Below are 18,379 nucleotides of genomic sequence, written 5' to 3'. Positions count from 1 at the left end.
GGAACGAGCGTATGAGCAGCGAGCTAACATATAAATTACCACAAACCACGTGAATGAGGAGTGGTGATTGGCTTATAACAAGTCACAGGACCAAAATAACCAATGAGAAAGGGACTCTGTCAAAATAAATAGAGGACATCTGGTAACAATGGCGGTTATCATAGACCGCATCAAGGAAGGACCCCCGCATGGACGCTTGTTATCGGCATTGCTAAGGTGAGAATAACGAGGGAAATACGAACAGTGAAATGATGTAATCTTTCGCTGTAATAGGAAATTAAAACGAGGGTTTTTTGAAAGACTAAAAAATGGGGTATACTCCTTACGGGTAATCGATATTAATTGCAAAAACTCCCCTCTTTTTATTTTTTAACAGGGAAGTGTAAAACAGGGAGGACGCTTCAGTAATTTCCGGACCTCGTAATAGCCGTAATTGTATCCACTTACAAGTCGAAGCAAAAATAATTACATGCGGGCCAAACCACAAAGGGAAGAAAAAGGTACGAAAAAGTTCTTTTTCGAAATAGTTAGTGGGCCTACGAGGTGAAATAAAGTAGAGATATTAAAGCAACACATATCTATTGTAGATCGACAACAATAACGGGGCCAAACGAACAAGAGCTAGAACCGTAGCCTGTTTCCGGAATAAGACGAGCAGTTCTAAATAAATCTATCGGTAAGAATGGAAATCTAATATTGCCCATAGAGGAAAGATGTAGAGTGAGGCAGTTGAATAAAGTGAGGAAAAAAGGTAACGATAATAAGGGAATTTAAATACTTTCCAGATCATATATAGCCTAAAGAAGAAGGAGGATTAATAATTGCTGCTACACAAGAAGTATCATCCAACCATCTGCAAGAGGTTGCGCGAAAAAGAAACTAGGAGCAATATACTCAGGTGAGAACATCTATGAGTAGAGACAGTATCAACACAAAATGAAGTGGAAAGATTAGTACATGTTATAAAAGAAAGCAAGCAATAGAAGTGGCAGGGACTATGGTCTAGAACTTGGGTAATTCCAGGTGTCAAGATGCAATAACATCAACATTAGGGCTAAGGCACAGTCCAGCAATAACGCTGTCGAAATAGATTAAAGGGACAATCCATCTTAACTTATTAATTAAACAAAATTTTCTTCTTTCCAGAGTTGAACATAAATCCAACACTGAATGAGAGAAAAAAACATTGATTATGGGTCTTGATAAAGATAGTGGCAGAAAGTAAGCCCATCGAAACGCGTCGACGCATAGAACAAATACAATCCAAAGAAACGGATATCCACTTGATAGGATAAACGGGTCAAGATCTTACAAGTGTTTAATCCTCTCAATTGCCCTAAATTGGATGTATACTGTATGACAAAGTAGAGTGTCTTTTTTATGTTGTATTCTCTCTGTGATGTGGGTGTAAAATAGGGGCGTGTAAAGGTTTTATTATTTGTTATGTGTAAGATAAATGTGCTATTCAGTTTGAAATTCTTTGTATATACAGGTCAGTCATGAAATATTGTATGTAATTAGATTTAGGATGTATATTGGAAAAGCAATGAATATATAGGTATGTTTTTAAATGTGATCAAAAATATGTTTTTATAAAATAAATGTACATGGTTGATTAACTTAATTTTGAGTACAGTGACTATCTTCATAAATTTACATTGTTTTTAATATATGTGAGTTCAAGGGACTGCTAGCTGCTACTTGGAAAAGTACCCTATTCCCTTGAATTTGACAAGGGGTCTCTCTCTATCTTTAAACACTTGTTGAGTACAACCTGCCGGTTGGAGAGAACCTAGGTTTCCTAGGTGTTGAGAATCAATTAAAGTGATCTTAGGACACTCAGAAGTCTTTTAATTAAATCACGTATGGATAAGTTAAAAACTTTTGGATTTTCAGAGGACCAATTTAACAGGCTTATTAGCCTAAACCCTCGCTCTGGCAACAATAATGCCCTGAAAAATACAAGTCACGAACAATTGATAAAAATCTTGAATGCCAAAAAGAAATTGATCCGCACAGAATTACACGCGGAATTTCTAATAGAATATTTGAAGGCTGGGGTAATTCCTATAGGTCTGCAAGTAAGGAATGAGCCTGGACTTTTTACAGAGAACCCCAAATTTATAGAAACTTGGACACATATAGCCAATCGCTGTAGCCGAGATTGGCTTATTCTCATTATTGAGACAGCGCAAGAACTAATAGAAATAGAAAGGAAACAAATTGAAGATTTGGAGATCCAATTAAAACAAAGTTCAGCATTAGAAGAAGCAAAGAAAAAATTAGAAGAATTAGAAAATGAAACGCAGAGCTATCAAGACTACTTAACGAATAAAAAAATGAAGAAATTAAGAAAGGACATAGAAAGATACAACGAAGAAGTAGTATATCCGTACTTGGGGAAGGATTATTACAAAAATAGACAAGACCAAAGGTGGGAAAAACCCCAATACACTAGACCTGTATACTCAAGAGGTGGCAGTAAACGGGTCACCTTTTCGGAGACCTCAGGTTCCAGCAGTGAGGAAGAACAAGAGGGGGAACATAATAGTAGACCAACACCAGCGTTCGAAAGGGAACCTTTTTTAGGCAGGCGCCAAAATCGAGGACAGAGGGGTTACAGGAATTACAATCGGCAGGAACCCCCGAGGAACCCTCAACCTCAAAACCCAGGGCAGGAATACCTGACAACCAGGAACAGACAATATTGGAGATAGAGGAATTACCCATTATTAATTTGTCAAATAAGATTTTAACGAAAAATGAAGAAGACATTTTAAAGAAGGGATTTAGTTTTGCACCAACAGCCCCCCACAACGCATACGAGCTGGAAAGTGACCTAAAAATGTTCTTTAGGAAAATAAGATTAAATAGGTTTTTTGAAGATAAGGAGTACATACAACCAAACAATGTTTCTGGTTTCAAACCAAAATCGACATTTACTCCAAATTTGGGACAAGTAGACAAAAATGTGGAGATTTTCGAAAGGGTAGTAGAAATGGAGATCAAGAATATGAGCAATATTATGCCTAAACACAACAATCACAATTTATCTTTGGAACACAAAAAAGCTTTGAGATCACTACAAGAATGTGAGGAGATAGTCATCAAACCCGCCGATAAAGGCGGGGGGGTTGTAATTTTCGACTCCAATGACTATGATAGAAGAATGAGGAATCTCCTAGAGGTAAGGGAACATTATTGTCCCATCAATCTCAGTGCTATAGAAGACCTAAAGAGGGAAGTGGCTACCATTCTTAAACAGGGACTACAGGAGGGATGGATTTGCAAAAATGAGTACAAATTTCTTTTAAATACGCATCCAATTACACCGGCCATTTATGGTCTACCGAAAATCCATAAAAACATTAGTAACCCTCCCATGCGGCCCATAGTCAGCAGTATAGGCTCAATGTTGGAACCTCTGAGTAGATATGTTGACCATTTCCTCAAACCGATAGTACAGAAACAGAGGTCCTATATAAAAGATACAGCTCATGCGATTTCTATCTTCGAAGGACAAAGCTTCAACGGGGTGACCCAATTTTTGGTCACCCTGGATATCGAAGCTTTATACACAAATATTCCCCAAAATGACACCATCAGGGTGGTTGCAGACATCCTTGAGAACGAAAATCTGGAAGGGGCAAACAAAACTTTTATAGTTTCCTGTATAGAAATGGTTCTTAAAAATAATATTTTTTTATTCAAAAATGATGCATATATACAGGTAAAAGGGACCAGCATGGGGGCTACCTGTGCTCCCAGTCTGGCATGCCTCTATGTAAGTAACTTTGAACAAAAACACATCTTTAATGAGATGGCTCCGTTTTTCGAAAACATACAGGGATGGCATCGTTTCATAGACGACATTATCTTTGTATGGAATGGCAATAGCCAGGAGTTAGACTCCTTCATAGACTGGATCAATTTGGGTGACCAAAATCTCAAATTTACAGCAAATTACAGCAACTCGTGTGTTGATTTTTTGGACATCAAAATTAAGAATGTGGCAAATAAGTTACAGATGGAACTTTTTACAAAGCCCACAGACAAGAATACTTTACTAAAATATGACAGCAACCACCCTCGGTCCCAAAAAGATAATATCCCCTTTGGGGAATTTTTAAGACTGAGACGAAATTGCACTACTTTGGATGACTTCTATCGCCATGCGGAAATCCTAACAAATAAACTAAAAGCAAGAGGATATCCCAAAAAGCTAATAAAACATTCTTTAAAAAGAGCGAGGTTTTACAACCGAGAATGTCTACTAGAGACCAACAAGAATAAAAACAAGAAAGACATATCAAGTGGCAGAATTGTCTTTGTATCACAATTTTCCAACATAAGTAATAAGATCAAAAACATAGTTAATAGAAATTGGAAAATTCTTAACTATGAATCAGAACACAGATTAGAAAAACCTCTTTTCTCATTTAGACGTAACAAAACAATTCGTAATTCCCTAGTGAAGACTTATAAACAGACTCATGAAAATCAAACTACGCTGGCAGGTGAAAGAGCCAAAGGGAATTACAAATGTGGCTCCTGTTTGGCTTGTGTACAATGCTTAGAAGGTAAAAGCATTACACATAATCAAAAGATCATATCGGCGAAAACATTGAATAATTGCCGTAGCAAAAATGTTGTTTATCTCCTCATCTGCCCGTGCGGTTTGGGCTATGTAGGGGAGACAGGCAGGGAGCTCCGTACTCGCCTGTGTGAACATAGGTCTGCAATTAGGAACATGAAAGATAAGGCTCCACTCACAGATCATTATAGCAAATACAAACATGATTATAATGATTTCCAATGGTTCATCTTAGAAAAAATACAAGTAAACAGAAGAGGAGGTGACCCCAATACCCGGAGAAAACAACGTGAACAATGGTTCATGTGCTATTTGAATACAGTGGATAGAGGCCTTAATTCCAAGGAAGATTGGATGAGTATCATCGCAAGATAAAAACCTTTTTTTGAAACATTTGAAATATGATTCTGACCCTCTCCTCTGAAGAATGTATAGTGTATGACGATATGGGTTATCAACACGATTCGGCAATGGTCACCCGGCTTCCCTTCTACATAGGTGCAAATAGGTGGAAGATCCTGGAAGGTGATAAAGATTCCGCGTAAAGATTAATTTGGACAATCTATACAACGTGTCCATAATTACGAAGGGAGAGTAGACACACATTTACATTAGGGAAAGGGAGAACCAGGAGCATGTCATAAACAACGGGAAAGAGAAAAAAATAGGAAAATGTAGGTGATAATAAAACCAACAATAGCGGGTTTTTTTCTCTTTGTAGCGTCAAACGGAACAAACCTAAGAAATTTGTAAAGTTTTATTGAAACTACCCTCGAAATAATAAATAAATAGAATGAATGTAACATGATTACGAGAAGAAGGCGGGGACGCTAGAACCAACGAATGGGGTTCCACGTTTTAGTACACATTAGGTTGGAACGAGCGTATGAGCAGCGAGCTAACATATAAATTACCACAAACCACGTGAATGAGGAGTGGTGATTGGCTTATAACAAGTCACAGGACCAAAATAACCAATGAGAAAGGGACTCTGTCAAAATAAATAGAGGACATCTGGTAACAATGGCGGTTATCATAGACCGCATCAAGGAAGGACCCCCGCATGGACGCTTGTTATCGGCATTGCTAAGGTGAGAATAACGAGGGAAATACGAACAGTGAAATGATGTAATCTTTCGCTGTAATAGGAAATTAAAACGAGGGTTTTTTGAAAGACTAAAAAATGGGGTATACTCCTTACGGGTAATCGATATTAATTGCAAAAACTCCCCTCTTTTTATTTATTTTTTAACAGGGAAGTGTAAAACAGGGAGGACGCTTCAGTAATTTCCGGACCTCGTAATAGCCGTAATTGTATCCACTTACAAGTCGAAGCAAAAATAATTACATGCGGGCCAAACCACAAAGGGAAGAAAAAGGTACGAAAAAGTTCTTTTTCGAAATAGTTAGTGGGCCTACGAGGTGAAATAAAGTAGAGATATTAAAGCAACACATATCTATTGTAGATCGACAACAATAACGGGGCCAAACGAACAAGAGCTAGAACCGTAGCCTGTTTCCGGAATAAGACGAGCAGTTCTAAATAAATCTATCGGTAAGAATGGAAATCTAATATTGCCCATAGAGGAAAGATGTAGAGTGAGGCAGTTGAATAAAGTGAGGAAAAAAGGTAACGATAATAAGGGAATTTAAATACTTTCCAGATCATATATAGCCTAAAGAAGAAGGAGGATTAATAATTGCTGCTACACAAGAAGTATCATCCAACCATCTGCAAGAGGTTGCGCGAAAAAGAAACTAGGAGCAATATACTCAGGTGAGAACATCTATGAGTAGAGACAGTATCAACACAAAATGAAGTGGAAAGATTAGTACATGTTATAAAAGAAAGCAAGCAATAGAAGTGGCAGGGACTATGGTCTAGAACTTGGGTAATTCCAGGTGTCAAGATGCAATAACATCAACATTAGGGCTAAGGCACAGTCCAGCAATAACGCTGTCGAAATAGATTAAAGGGACAATCCATCTTAACTTATTAATTAAACAAAATTTTCTTCTTTCCAGAGTTGAACATAAATCCAACACTGAATGAGAGAAAAAAACATTGATTATGGGTCTTGATAAAGATAGTGGCAGAAAGTAAGCCCATCGAAACGCGTCGACGCATAGAACAAATACAATCCAAAGAAACGGATATCCACTTGATAGGATAAACGGGTCAAGATCTTACAAGTGTTTAATCCTCTCAATTGCCCTAAATTGGATGTATACTGTATGACAAAGTAGAGTGTCTTTTTTATGTTGTATTCTCTCTGTGATGTGGGTGTAAAATAGGGGCGTGTAAAGGTTTTATTATTTGTTATGTGTAAGATAAATGTGCTATTCAGTTTGAAATTCTTTGTATATACAGGTCAGTCATGAAATATTGTATGTAATTAGATTTAGGATGTATATTGGAAAAGCAATGAATATATAGGTATGTTTTTAAATGTGATCAAAAATATGTTTTTATAAAATAAATGTACATGGTTGATTAACTTAATTTTGAGTACAGTGACTATCTTCATAAATTTACATTGTTTTTAATATATGTGAGTTCAAGGGACTGCTAGCTGCTACTTGGAAAAGTACCCTATTCCCTTGAATTTGACAAGGGGTCTCTCTCTATCTTTAAACACTGAAGCATGAGTGTTCCCATGCATCCACCCATGGATTTTGGTGCATCCCCAGATTTATCAAGTCTGGTAAGCCTGGGAATGGGTCAAAATGCTATGCCTTCCCAGGGGAGGCGCAACAAGGAGAAATATCTTTATTTCTTGTTTCCTCTTTCTAAGTGTGCTGCATTCTGCAGCATACTTAGAAAGAGAGAAAAGCCTCAGAGGATTGCTTTTGTGAATAAAGGTGTTCACTTCCAGAACAAAAGAAATCCTGCCTTCAACGCAGCAACCCTTGCTCCATGGGGCAAGGGTGACTGCATTGGTGCCAGGCAGTAGACTGTGCACCGGAGCAGTCAGAGAGCCGGAATGCACCATATATTTGTAAATATGGCACATTCCTGCCGTCTCCTTTCATGCAGTGCAGCATGTTGTCTTGCTGCGTTGCGTGAAAGATTGATACATTTGGCCCTAAGGGTAGGGTTGAAGTCTTGGCAAAACTCCCTTCAGGGGCATATAACAAAATGGCAGTAATAGAGTAACTAAAAACAAGTTCATGGATCCCTACAATAAATTGTTTGCTGTTTGTGGAGTTACTGCCAGAATTGATACTGATCTGGGTGGAGATGTCTAGAATGAAAAGCTATTTTTGTCTTGAAGGAGCCTGCCTTTTTGGTGGCACCATGCAGTCCCTGAGTGAAGCCGACGTCTAAAGCTGAGCGTCAGTGAACTTGAACTTGTTCTTTGGACATAGTCACAAGGCAGTTTTCTTTTCTTGTGTCTTCTGCATGAGTGTTGTCTTGTCTGATCCCATTTTCTGGGGATGTCTATTTAGGATCCGTGAAGGGGAAGTATGAGTTTTGTGCACATATAATTCTGAGCTACGCAAGCAGCTGTAGGGAAAGAAGCTGATGTCTCTTGGTTTACATTTTACTCCTATATAGGAGGCCCTTTGGTGTAGTACCTAGGGTGTAGGCTGGGAACAAAAGAAGCTGTTTGCTGTCTCTATAAAAAAATAAGTGAGTTGCCTGGCTGTGTGTAGGATTTCATTGTGGTCCTTGAAGAACAGTAGTTTAGGAACAATTGGTTGTGGTGCACAGGCAAGAGGGGGCTTTCACAAGGGTACACTGTGGGCTCGCTGGATGGAGAAAAAGAGGCTATTTTGGAACAAAGCTGTTGGTCCATTTCTCCAATATTGCTATGGTGTCATGCCCCTTTGAGCCCTCAGGCAGCCCTACAAGTCTGATGTTGCTCCGTGCAGTGTATTGAGCCCACCCTTCACGAAGTGTGCACAGTCCATCGGGTCAAGTAGTTGCTGTTGTAGTTCTGACCGTTGTGGCCCTTGCAGCTTTAATTCTGACTGCGACACCATGTCGGCCAATTTCTTACACCAAGTACCACTGTGTATATTTTGGTTTCAAGGGATGTAGTAGACATTACTATTGCTTCTACGATAATGTTCAATTCATAATTTTTTTTAAGGTGTGATGGTGTATTGAGCATTGCAATGCCCCCGGCCTTATATATTTGGCAATCCACGGAGGACAATTGGGTCATTTTGACAGATACGAGTCTCCCCAATGCCACAGCAACTGTAGGTACAATAGAAGGAGCATAACATCATGTATAAACCAGTACAACAAGTAAAGTACAGTCCTCTAGTGTAATGAAAACTGAACAGCTGTCAGCTCTGACAGTCATGAAATGAAAGCCCACTTTCCGTGGCTGGCCAGACCCAAGAAATTTAGCCAGACACAGCATAATGAGTGGCACGACAGTGTAGGGTGCAACAAACCCTAACGAGTCCCAGGATGTATAACTACAAAGTGAGCTGTGAGTAGTTTAGTTGCTACCCAATCATCGGCCCAAAACAAATCCTCCAAGCCTATTCTTCACTGCGTAGGATAGCTTTACCGTCAAAAAGTTGCACAGGTTATGTAAGGGCCCAACATTTTTTCATTGTGGTGAAGAAGTGAGGCATTAGTACGTCAAATTATTAGTGGTGAGTGATGTTAGGTTGGTCACCAACTATATATGGGTGGTGGCAAAGGGAAGATTGCAGATTACACTCATGGCACACAAATGAAAGCAGGATGTAGCATGATAGTCTAGAAGGCCAGGCAACAGAGGCCAGTATCTGCCGGTGAGCTAAAAACAAGCAGGCATTGAAAAAGAGATTATTTGAGGGCATCATACAATGCGGGGGCCCACTCAGCTGCCATTATAATACTTATCACTCATCAAGGGCCTGCACCAAGTACTATAAGGTGAGCCCCACTGGGGTGGGGGAAGGGGATGCCTTGAGGCTGGTCTTCCCACCAGGGAAGGAGAAAGGTTGCTTGTGCTTCTCCTGCCGCCCAGAAAGTGTGGGAAGGAGGGAGGTTCAAACTGGGCAGGACCATCTCAAGCAGCCTCCTCCATAGGCCCAGGACACTGCACACCAAAGGGAGATCCACCGAATGGTGCTTTAAGTGCACCCCTCTCTCTAGTCAAAGGAGGCTACCCTTCATCTTGTGAAACCTCCAACAGTAAAGTGAGCAATGTGGTTAATAGTTTATTGAGGTATGCCCCCTTAAATGGCCTGATGCGCTTAGGGGTCTTCCACCCTACTGTTATGATGGCTGGTTTCCAGATCCTTTCCCAGTGAGATAGGCAGCAAGGCCGCAGCTCACAGCAGACTATCCAGTCAGGCCCCGCTCACAATATCAGTCAACCCTGTCCCATCAGGGGTTACAGCCAAGTTGAGGTAGGTGGTGTATCTAGTCCATGATCCAAGGCCCTGCAAAGGCTCAGATGGTTGTCTCTGCCCACATTGCAGTCTACCGTCTCTCCTCCACTTCAAGACCTTTCAGCTAGACCAAGCACAGAATATCTACTTAGGATGGCGGGCCAGGCCACAGAAGAAGTGTCCCTAAGCGCTCCCTCACTAGCTCCAGCAGATGCTCCTGGCTGGCAGCATACAGTTGAGGCACAGGAGCGATGAGTGCACAAGGTGTCCCCTCGTGAGGATTATGCTGAATGTTAGGGGTGACGGGCATAGAAGGCATCTGCCATCCTGACCATCTTAGTCATACCTTACCACTAGTAAAGGACTTTTTCATGGCTTTTTTGCAACTCAAATTGTTTATCTTAGTGAAGTAACAAGTAATTTGTTCTTTCACTATGATTCACTGATTCTTTTCTGTGTGATCACCTGATAACTGTGCTTGATTTTAGATAGCGCCTGTGCTTTTCAATTATATTGTCCTGGTCTATGCTATACGGCAAAATTGTATTTAAAGAAAATATACCATCTCATTGGTAACCTTTTTAGTATCCCTTTGCAGGCCTTGAGTGCTAAAGAATCCTAAAAATACAAAAGTAGAGCAAACAAAGTTGCATTTTTCTCCTTTGGCAGACAATTAGTTGTCTCCTATTCAATGTAGCAAAGCCTGGATATTAGCAAAATGTTCAGCTTTTATTTCAGAAATAATGAGAATGTCATCACTGTAGACTATTACAGAGACATCAATGTAGTCTCAAAGAATATTTTATAAAATATTGAAAAGCTACTGGTGCATTGTGGAAACCAAATGGCATTACCTAGCACTCAAATAGTCCAAATTTAATATGGAAGCCATCTTCCACTTATCTCCTAGTGTCATTCCTACAAGACAATAGGATCCAAATAGATCAATTTTGGTGATAATCTGGAGTCTTTTTTGTGTGTCTAATATATCTTGTATTAATGGTAGAGGATATCTATTCTTTATGGTAGAGGATATCTATTCTGAGTGTCCTGTAATCATTACAAGTAGGTAGCTCTTCACATCTCCTAAGCGACAAAAACAAAGGAAATGCTGCTAGAGATTGCGAAGAACTGATCTAGCTATTTGCCAGCAATTTGTCTGAATATTTATGTAGATGTCCATTCAGTGTCTGGTTCAGTAACAACATAAATGTTACCACATAGTATTGGGCCACCGGGTTTCTTATCAGTGTAATAATTATAAGGGTGCTCTGGTGGCAGATGCTAAACACATCCCACAAAATCATAATCTTCAACTGGCATTACCAAGGACAGCTACTATGTATGTATGTATGTATAGATATACTTGTATAGCGCAATGACTGTCACCCAAAGGGCATCCTGGCGCTTAGACTGATGGAGAAAGAAGCCTGCATGAAAAGAAACGATCCACTGTATAAGAAAAAATTACGCCGCTCTTGGAAAAAGGTGAGTTTTCAGGGCTTTTTTGAAGGAGGGGAAATCGCCCGTACTCCTCAGTGCAAACGGCTGAGAGTTCCACAGCCTTGCTGCTGTGAATCGAAAGGACCTGCCTCCCAAACGAGTCCTTAAGATTTTTGGAACTACAACCAGACATGCCGTGGCGGAGCGGAGAGACCTACGCGGAACATACCACGAGAACATTTTCTGTAAGGGAAAAGGGCCTTGTTCATGAAGAGCTTTAAACACCAAGCAGAGGGCTTTAAATTCAATCCGCTGAGGGACAGGTAACCAATGGAGGTCCCTGAGCGCAGTAGTGGAGGAGTCCGCGCGCTGGCGTGACAGAGCCAGTTTAGCCGCCAGATTCTGCACGCGTTGAAGTTTACCCACCAGGGTCACCGGGGCTCCCAGAAGTAGTGCGTTACAGTAGTCAAGTCTACTTAGGATGGTACTCCGCACTACCTCTGGTCTTGCCTGCGCTGGGAGAAAAGGCAAGATTTTCCTTAACGTGCGAAGCAAGGCCATGCATGTGGCCACTGTTTTATTAACAGAAACATCCAGTTGAAGGTTGGAGCCAAAATAGACTCCCAAGTTCCGCACACAATTCGTTGGTAAACTGGTGCCCTGGAAGGATGAAGGCCAGAAGTTCGATGGAAAAGGCCTCAGGGTGCTGCCAGATGGGCAGTATAGGACCTCAGTTTTAGAGCTATTAAATTGCAGAGAGTTGTGGCACAGCCAGTCTGCCGTAGAGGTCATGCAGCGATGGAAGGTCTCTTGTGACACCGCCTCCTTACCCTCAAACGAGAAGATAAGTTGGGTGTCATCCGCATAGTTAGTAACTGCAATGCCGAAAGATTTTATCAGCTTAATCAGGGGGCGGAGGTAAAGATTAAAAAGGATAGGGCTAATGGCTGACCCTTGAGGCACACCCTGACCAACGCTTCTGATGGCTGATTTGAACGGAGGAAGGGCCACTACCTGGTGTCTATTATCCAAATAAGACGTCAGCCAGTCCAGGGCCAAGCCAGTCACCCCCACTTCCTCCAGCCTCCTGAGTAAGATCACATGGCTGACCGTATCGAACGCGGCCGACATATCTAGCAGCACTAAAAAGGCTGCCCGACCTTGGTCGGCACGCGTCCTGAGGTCATCGAGCACGGTCACTAATGCTGACTCTGTCCCATGGGCTGGTCTAAATCCAAATTGAGCCACATCCAGACAGGCATTACTCTCCAGAAAGCAGGAAAGATGTTTTGTGGCCCATTTCTCCAAGATTTTGATTGGAAAAGGGAGAAGGGAAATGGGCCTATAATTGGCAGGGCAGGAAGGATCCAAGGTTTCCTTTTTGAGGAGAGGAGACACCACTGCCAACTTCCAGCAATCCGGTACTCGCGCAGACCTGAGGGATTGGCAGCAGGTCGCGAATAATGGCAAGAAGAGTTCTGTCCGGAATAGCTTCCAAAATTTATGAGGAAGTGGATCAAGGGGAGAGCCAGAAGAGACGCTGGCGGCCAGAGCACTAAATTCCTCAAAGCATGGTACCGGGAAACAATTAAGGCGTGCTGAGCCAGCATCACCCTCCCTATCCGATGTCAAGGTAGAGGTGAGCAAAGGCTGAGTGCCAGAGCTTGATGAAGTAACAAGATTGCTTAGGATGGTGGCAATCTTCTGCTCAAAAGCCTGTGCCAATGAGTCGCATAAAAATTGAGATGCAGGGACAACATTAGCGACACAGGTAGGGTGTGAGAGATCTTTAACAATTTTGAACAGCGCCTGGGATTTATTTGCTGCCGACAATAGGGAATCCTCTAGGAATTTAGCTTTGGCACGTCTGATCTGTGCTTTATAAGTTGCCAAAGTTCGCTTATAGCAAGCTCTGTCTGAATCCCGGTACTGTTTCCTCCAAGCACGCTCCGTCCTCTTGCACTGGAGTTTAGATTGGAGCAGTTCCTCTGAGAACCAAGGCATTGCACGAGTGGGTCTATCTCTGATTTTGCGAAAAGGAGCTAGTGAATCTAATGAAGCCACAATTTGCTGGCTAAGCATCTCATAGCTAGCTTCCACGTTGTCTCCTAACGAGAAGCCCGACGGCAGCAAGGCCGGCAGGGGGGACTGCTTCACAAGCTTGGACCACTGTCTACCCACCCTGGTAGTGCCTAGGCTACCTTTCTTCATGGAGTCGGCGGAAAGAGAAAGGGTAAAGTGGACCGATGCGTGATCTGTCCAGCATTGGGGTAGGATTTTCCGAAGAGCTACATTCTCTGTATCCGCAAAAATCATATCTAAGGTATGACCTTTTGAGTGAGTTGGCAGGGTAACTAGCTGTTTCAGCTGTACATTACTACAGGCCTGCTCCAAATCTTTGAAAGCAGAATCCATTGGACCATCTGGCCATAGGTTGAAGTCTCCCAATACCAAGAGTCTGTTATGGGAGTTGGATAGGTCATAGATCAGGTCGATGAGCTCTGTTACCTCTGATAAGGAGCCAGCCGGGGGTCTATAGCACAGCAATCCAGAATATAAAGCTCCTCCTGGACTGTTTAGGGAAAAACCCAGTAGTTCATGCCCCGAGATGGCCTTGACGTCAATCTGAGAGAGACATAAAGTGTCTCTAAAGATAATGCCAACTCCACCTCCCCTGGCTCCCACCCGGGGTTTGTGTTTGATTTTATATCCTAAAGGACAGGCTAGGCCCAGATCCACTGAGCTATCAGCTCTGGTCCATGTCTCAGTCATAAAGAGTATGTCAATATGTTCTGACTCAATGAGAAGCACAATTTCCTCATGGTGTTTGCACAGTGATCTGACATTTAGTAGGCCACATGACAATGTTTCTGGGCATCTACTAATGTTGTGTAGCCCAGGTGAGGGTAAAGTCGTAGCGCTGGGTTGTAAACTTAGGAGTTCCTCACGGGAATAGCTTACCACACCCATGGGCACAGGGGCAGCGGTTTCCGCGTCCGTCGCGTTCCGTGCGCGAACGGGCGCAAACGGGCTTACCTCTGGCGCACCTCCGGCGCGACGCTGCGCGCGTACGCTGCGCGCGACCATAATGGCCGTTAAGTAACGTGTGGTGGGCGGTGCTCGTATCAACTAGAGCGCAGCCCCGGAACGTCTTGGGCGTCTCAGCCCTACTCCCAAAATGGCGATCGGGATCGAGATCGCGAAGGGGAGCAAACGAAGCAAACACCCAAATGGTGAGTGGTGTAATTAATTTTTAAATGCAGGCAATGCGGTCAGTGGGGTGAGCAGGCAGAGGGATTAAATGACAATTCAAAAAAGACAGTTTAAAATACACTTTACACACATTAATTCTAGCAGCATCAGTAATTTTAAAAGCACAGCGTAGCGTTCGCGCAGCGGTCAGTCTATTGACCGCCTGCAGACCAACTGGCCCCTAAATACCGTTTGCCGGGCGGTGCTCGTATCAACTAGAGCGCAGCCCCGGAACGTCTTGGGCGTCTCAGCCCTACTCCCAAAATGGCGATCGGGATCGAGATCGCGAAGGGGAGCAAACGAAGCAAACACCCAAATGGTGAGTGGTGTAATTAATTTTTAAATGCAGGCAATGCGGTCAGTGGGGTGAGCAGGCAGAGGGATTAAATGACAATTCAAAAAAGACAGTTTAAAATACACTTTACACACATTAATTCTAGCAGCATCAGTAATTTTAAAAGCACAGCGTAGCGTTCGCGCAGCGGTCAGTCTAGGTTGTGTATTCTGTAGAACCAGAAATTGTCATAGCTAATCCTAAACACCGTTATGATGCACTCCTCTGATTTGCTTCATTCTGTGGTAACAAGTGGGTTTGCATTTAGGAGAGGATAACTGAACTGTTCCTTGCTCCCACTGAAATACTCAATAATGATATACCAACTAGGGAATTCCTAATATAAGCTGAAATGTAGTGCATCGATTAAATCCAAGCTTACCCTCTCTGTGCGGAAGGTGTATAGGGAAAATATTTGATGCGAAAATATTGTTAGTCACAAATATCATGGTCACAATATTGTGATCGCAAAAATATTGGGAGACTTAATATCGAGGGTAAGAACATTGTTTTTTAGGTACTTAATATCTTTTTTTTAAATATAATTGTGTATAATACAGTTGTAATATGCATAATTTCACTAATGTAAATTTGTTATATAAAATGTATATTTTTACAAAGTAATTTCATTTGTTTTATATTTATTGAATAAATGTGTTATTTTCAATTTGTCTTAGATTTCTATTTTATGGTCTTCATTGAAATGTTTTATTTTAAAAAAATAGCAGTGGCCAAATGTGACAACTCCAAAGTCCAACACTTTCCCTACTGTTGCTCAGATTTGAGTGAGAATAGTAAATTCAGCCCCATCAAATCCAACACTTTCCCTACTTTTGCATATGTTGGAGAGAAAATAGTAACTTTAATCCCTCCAAATTCTAACAGTTCCCTACTTCTGCATACAATGGAGAGGGAATAGGAATTCTGAACTCCATGCATACAATGGAGAGGGAATAGGAATTCTGAACTCAATAAAGTCAAACACTTTTCCTGTTGTTGCTCAGATTGGAATGAGAATAGTAAACCTGACTCCTTCAAAGGCCAAAACTTTCCCTACTATGGATTATTTAAGATTGTTAATATCTATGTTATGTTATGTTATGTTAAAAGAGATTTATTCAGCGCACATTCACCATACAGTTTCTTGGCGCTAAGCAGAGTCAGACAGTTGCATAAAAAGAATAAAGAGGAAAAAGAGGTATTTTAATTATGCGCTTGAATGAACAGCCAGGTTTTAAGAGCGGACCTGAACAGAGCATAAGAAGAGGATGAGCGAAGATCAGGAGGAAGAGTGTTCCAAAACTGAGGCGCCAGGAATGAAAAACAAAGACCACCGTGTTTCTTACGCTTAAAGGAACAAGACGTCAAAAGATTCATGTTTGAAGAGCGTAGTACACGAGAAGGGGTATAGCGTGACAGTCTAGATCTAATAAAAGACAGGCCAAGATCCCAGAGGGCTTTAAAAATGGTGCATCCTAGTTTGAAAAGGCAACGTTGAAATTCGGGAAGCCAATGAAGATCCTTCAAAAGGGGTTTCACATGGTGAGATTCAGGCTGGCCGTGTACGAGATGAGCGGCTTGGTTCTGTACCAGTTGAAGTTGATGTAATTGATAGGCGGGAATGCCGGCGTAGAGAGAATTCGTGAAGTCAAGACGCGACATCACCAAGGCAAGGACGGCCTTGATCCGAGCCTCAAAAGTCAGAAATCTGGTAATTTTGTGAATTCTTCGAAGATGGAAAAAACAGGCAGATACCACAGATTGAATCTGTGCTTTCATCGAGAGATCGCAACTGATTACAATTCCCAGACTCTTGACTGATTGCGCTGGAAATGGAGCATGACCCAGGGAGTCAGGCCAGAAGTTGGAATTCCAGGGATTCCCTGAGCCCCCGTGAGGATCAGCTCAGTTTTATCTGGGTTTAGCTTAAGCTGGCTGGCACTCATCCAATTGCTAATAAATAGCATGACAGATTGAAAGTTTTCAATAGAAGAGGGAGAGGAATCAATATGAAAAACTAATTGGAGGTCATCAGCATAGTTGAAAACGGTCACCCTTCTTTTTTGGAGGGCCGAGATTAACAGAAGAATGTACAAATTAAAGAGGAGGGGGAGAGGGCCGAGCCCTGGGGGACACCGCATGTCAGTTTCTTTTTCTGAGCCAGGAAAATTGCCAGACGAACCACTTGAAAGAGGTCACAGAGAAATGAGGAGATCCAGTCCAATGGGGGACCCCGAATCCCGGCGCTCTCGACCCGATCGACCAAAAGTGCATGGTCGCCCGTGTCGAAAGCAGCCGAGAGATCTAAAAGTACCAGGGCTTGCGTGGAACTCGATTCGGCCCCTCTACGAAGTTCATCAAGAACTGCCAGAATAACAGCTTCCGTAGAATGTTTAGGTCTAAACCCCGCTTGATGGGGTCTAAGTACGATGACTGTTCAATAAAGGTGCTGAGACAGTCAGCAACATGGGTCTCCAAGATTTTGCCCAAGAAAGGCAACAATGAAATGGGGCGGAAATTGCTGAGGATGGAGGAATCAGAACCTGTTTTTTTTTAAATGGGAACCACCTCAGCACATTTGAAAAGATTGGGGACAATGCCCCGAGAAAGGGAATTGTTAAGGAGAGTCATGGGGGGCGCCGGACAGGGAAGATAAACTTATCGAAGAATGGAAAAAGGGCAACTACCTGAGGGGGATCCTGACTTCACTCTTTTAAGTAGAGAAAAAAAGGTTTCTTGCATAATAGGAGGAAAACAGTCCAGGCAATAGGGGTTGATATAAGGAACAGAAGAGGCCACAGAGACAGGAGGATGATGAATTAGTTTGATGTTAACAATTTTCTCAATAAAATAATCGTTAAGTGAGTCACACAAAGATTGGGAAGGGGTGGGTTTAACAGCAACACGGTCAGGTGTGACAAGTTCATCCACTATTGCAAAGATGTCTTTAGACCTGTTGGTGGATGCCAGAATTTTAGATGGAGAAATATTCAGATTTAGCATTAATGATGGCGTTTTTATAATCCTTAAGTGCGGCAGTAAATAAGAGCTGCTTGTGGGGACAGTAATCCTGTCCCCAATCCTGTATTTGCTGACAGATAACTGTTTTAAAACCGGTCATGTTGTCAAGTTTTAGTAGCATTGGAAGCCAGTCTTTGCTTATGCTTTGATTACATGAATCAGGCTTTGACACAAAAGTGCAGTCCTGAAATATGAAGATTGTGTGCAGTTCCCTTACCACTTCCACAGTAGTGAATGAGTTTTGGTAAACTCCTAGGGATAGTGGTGCTTGTCTAGAATCACAGTGTGAGTTAGTGTGTATTTTGGATCAGTGTGAGAGAAGCATTTGGTGACATCATGTATTTGCTGACAGATAACTCTTTCAAAACCTGTCATGTTGTCAAGTTTTAGTA

Source organism: Triturus cristatus, chromosome 7 (assembly GCF_964204655.1).
Source record: "Triturus cristatus chromosome 7, aTriCri1.1, whole genome shotgun sequence".
In the NCBI taxonomy this organism is placed as follows: domain Eukaryota; kingdom Metazoa; phylum Chordata; class Amphibia; order Caudata; family Salamandridae; genus Triturus; species Triturus cristatus.
This window is presented reverse-complemented; position numbering follows the sequence as displayed.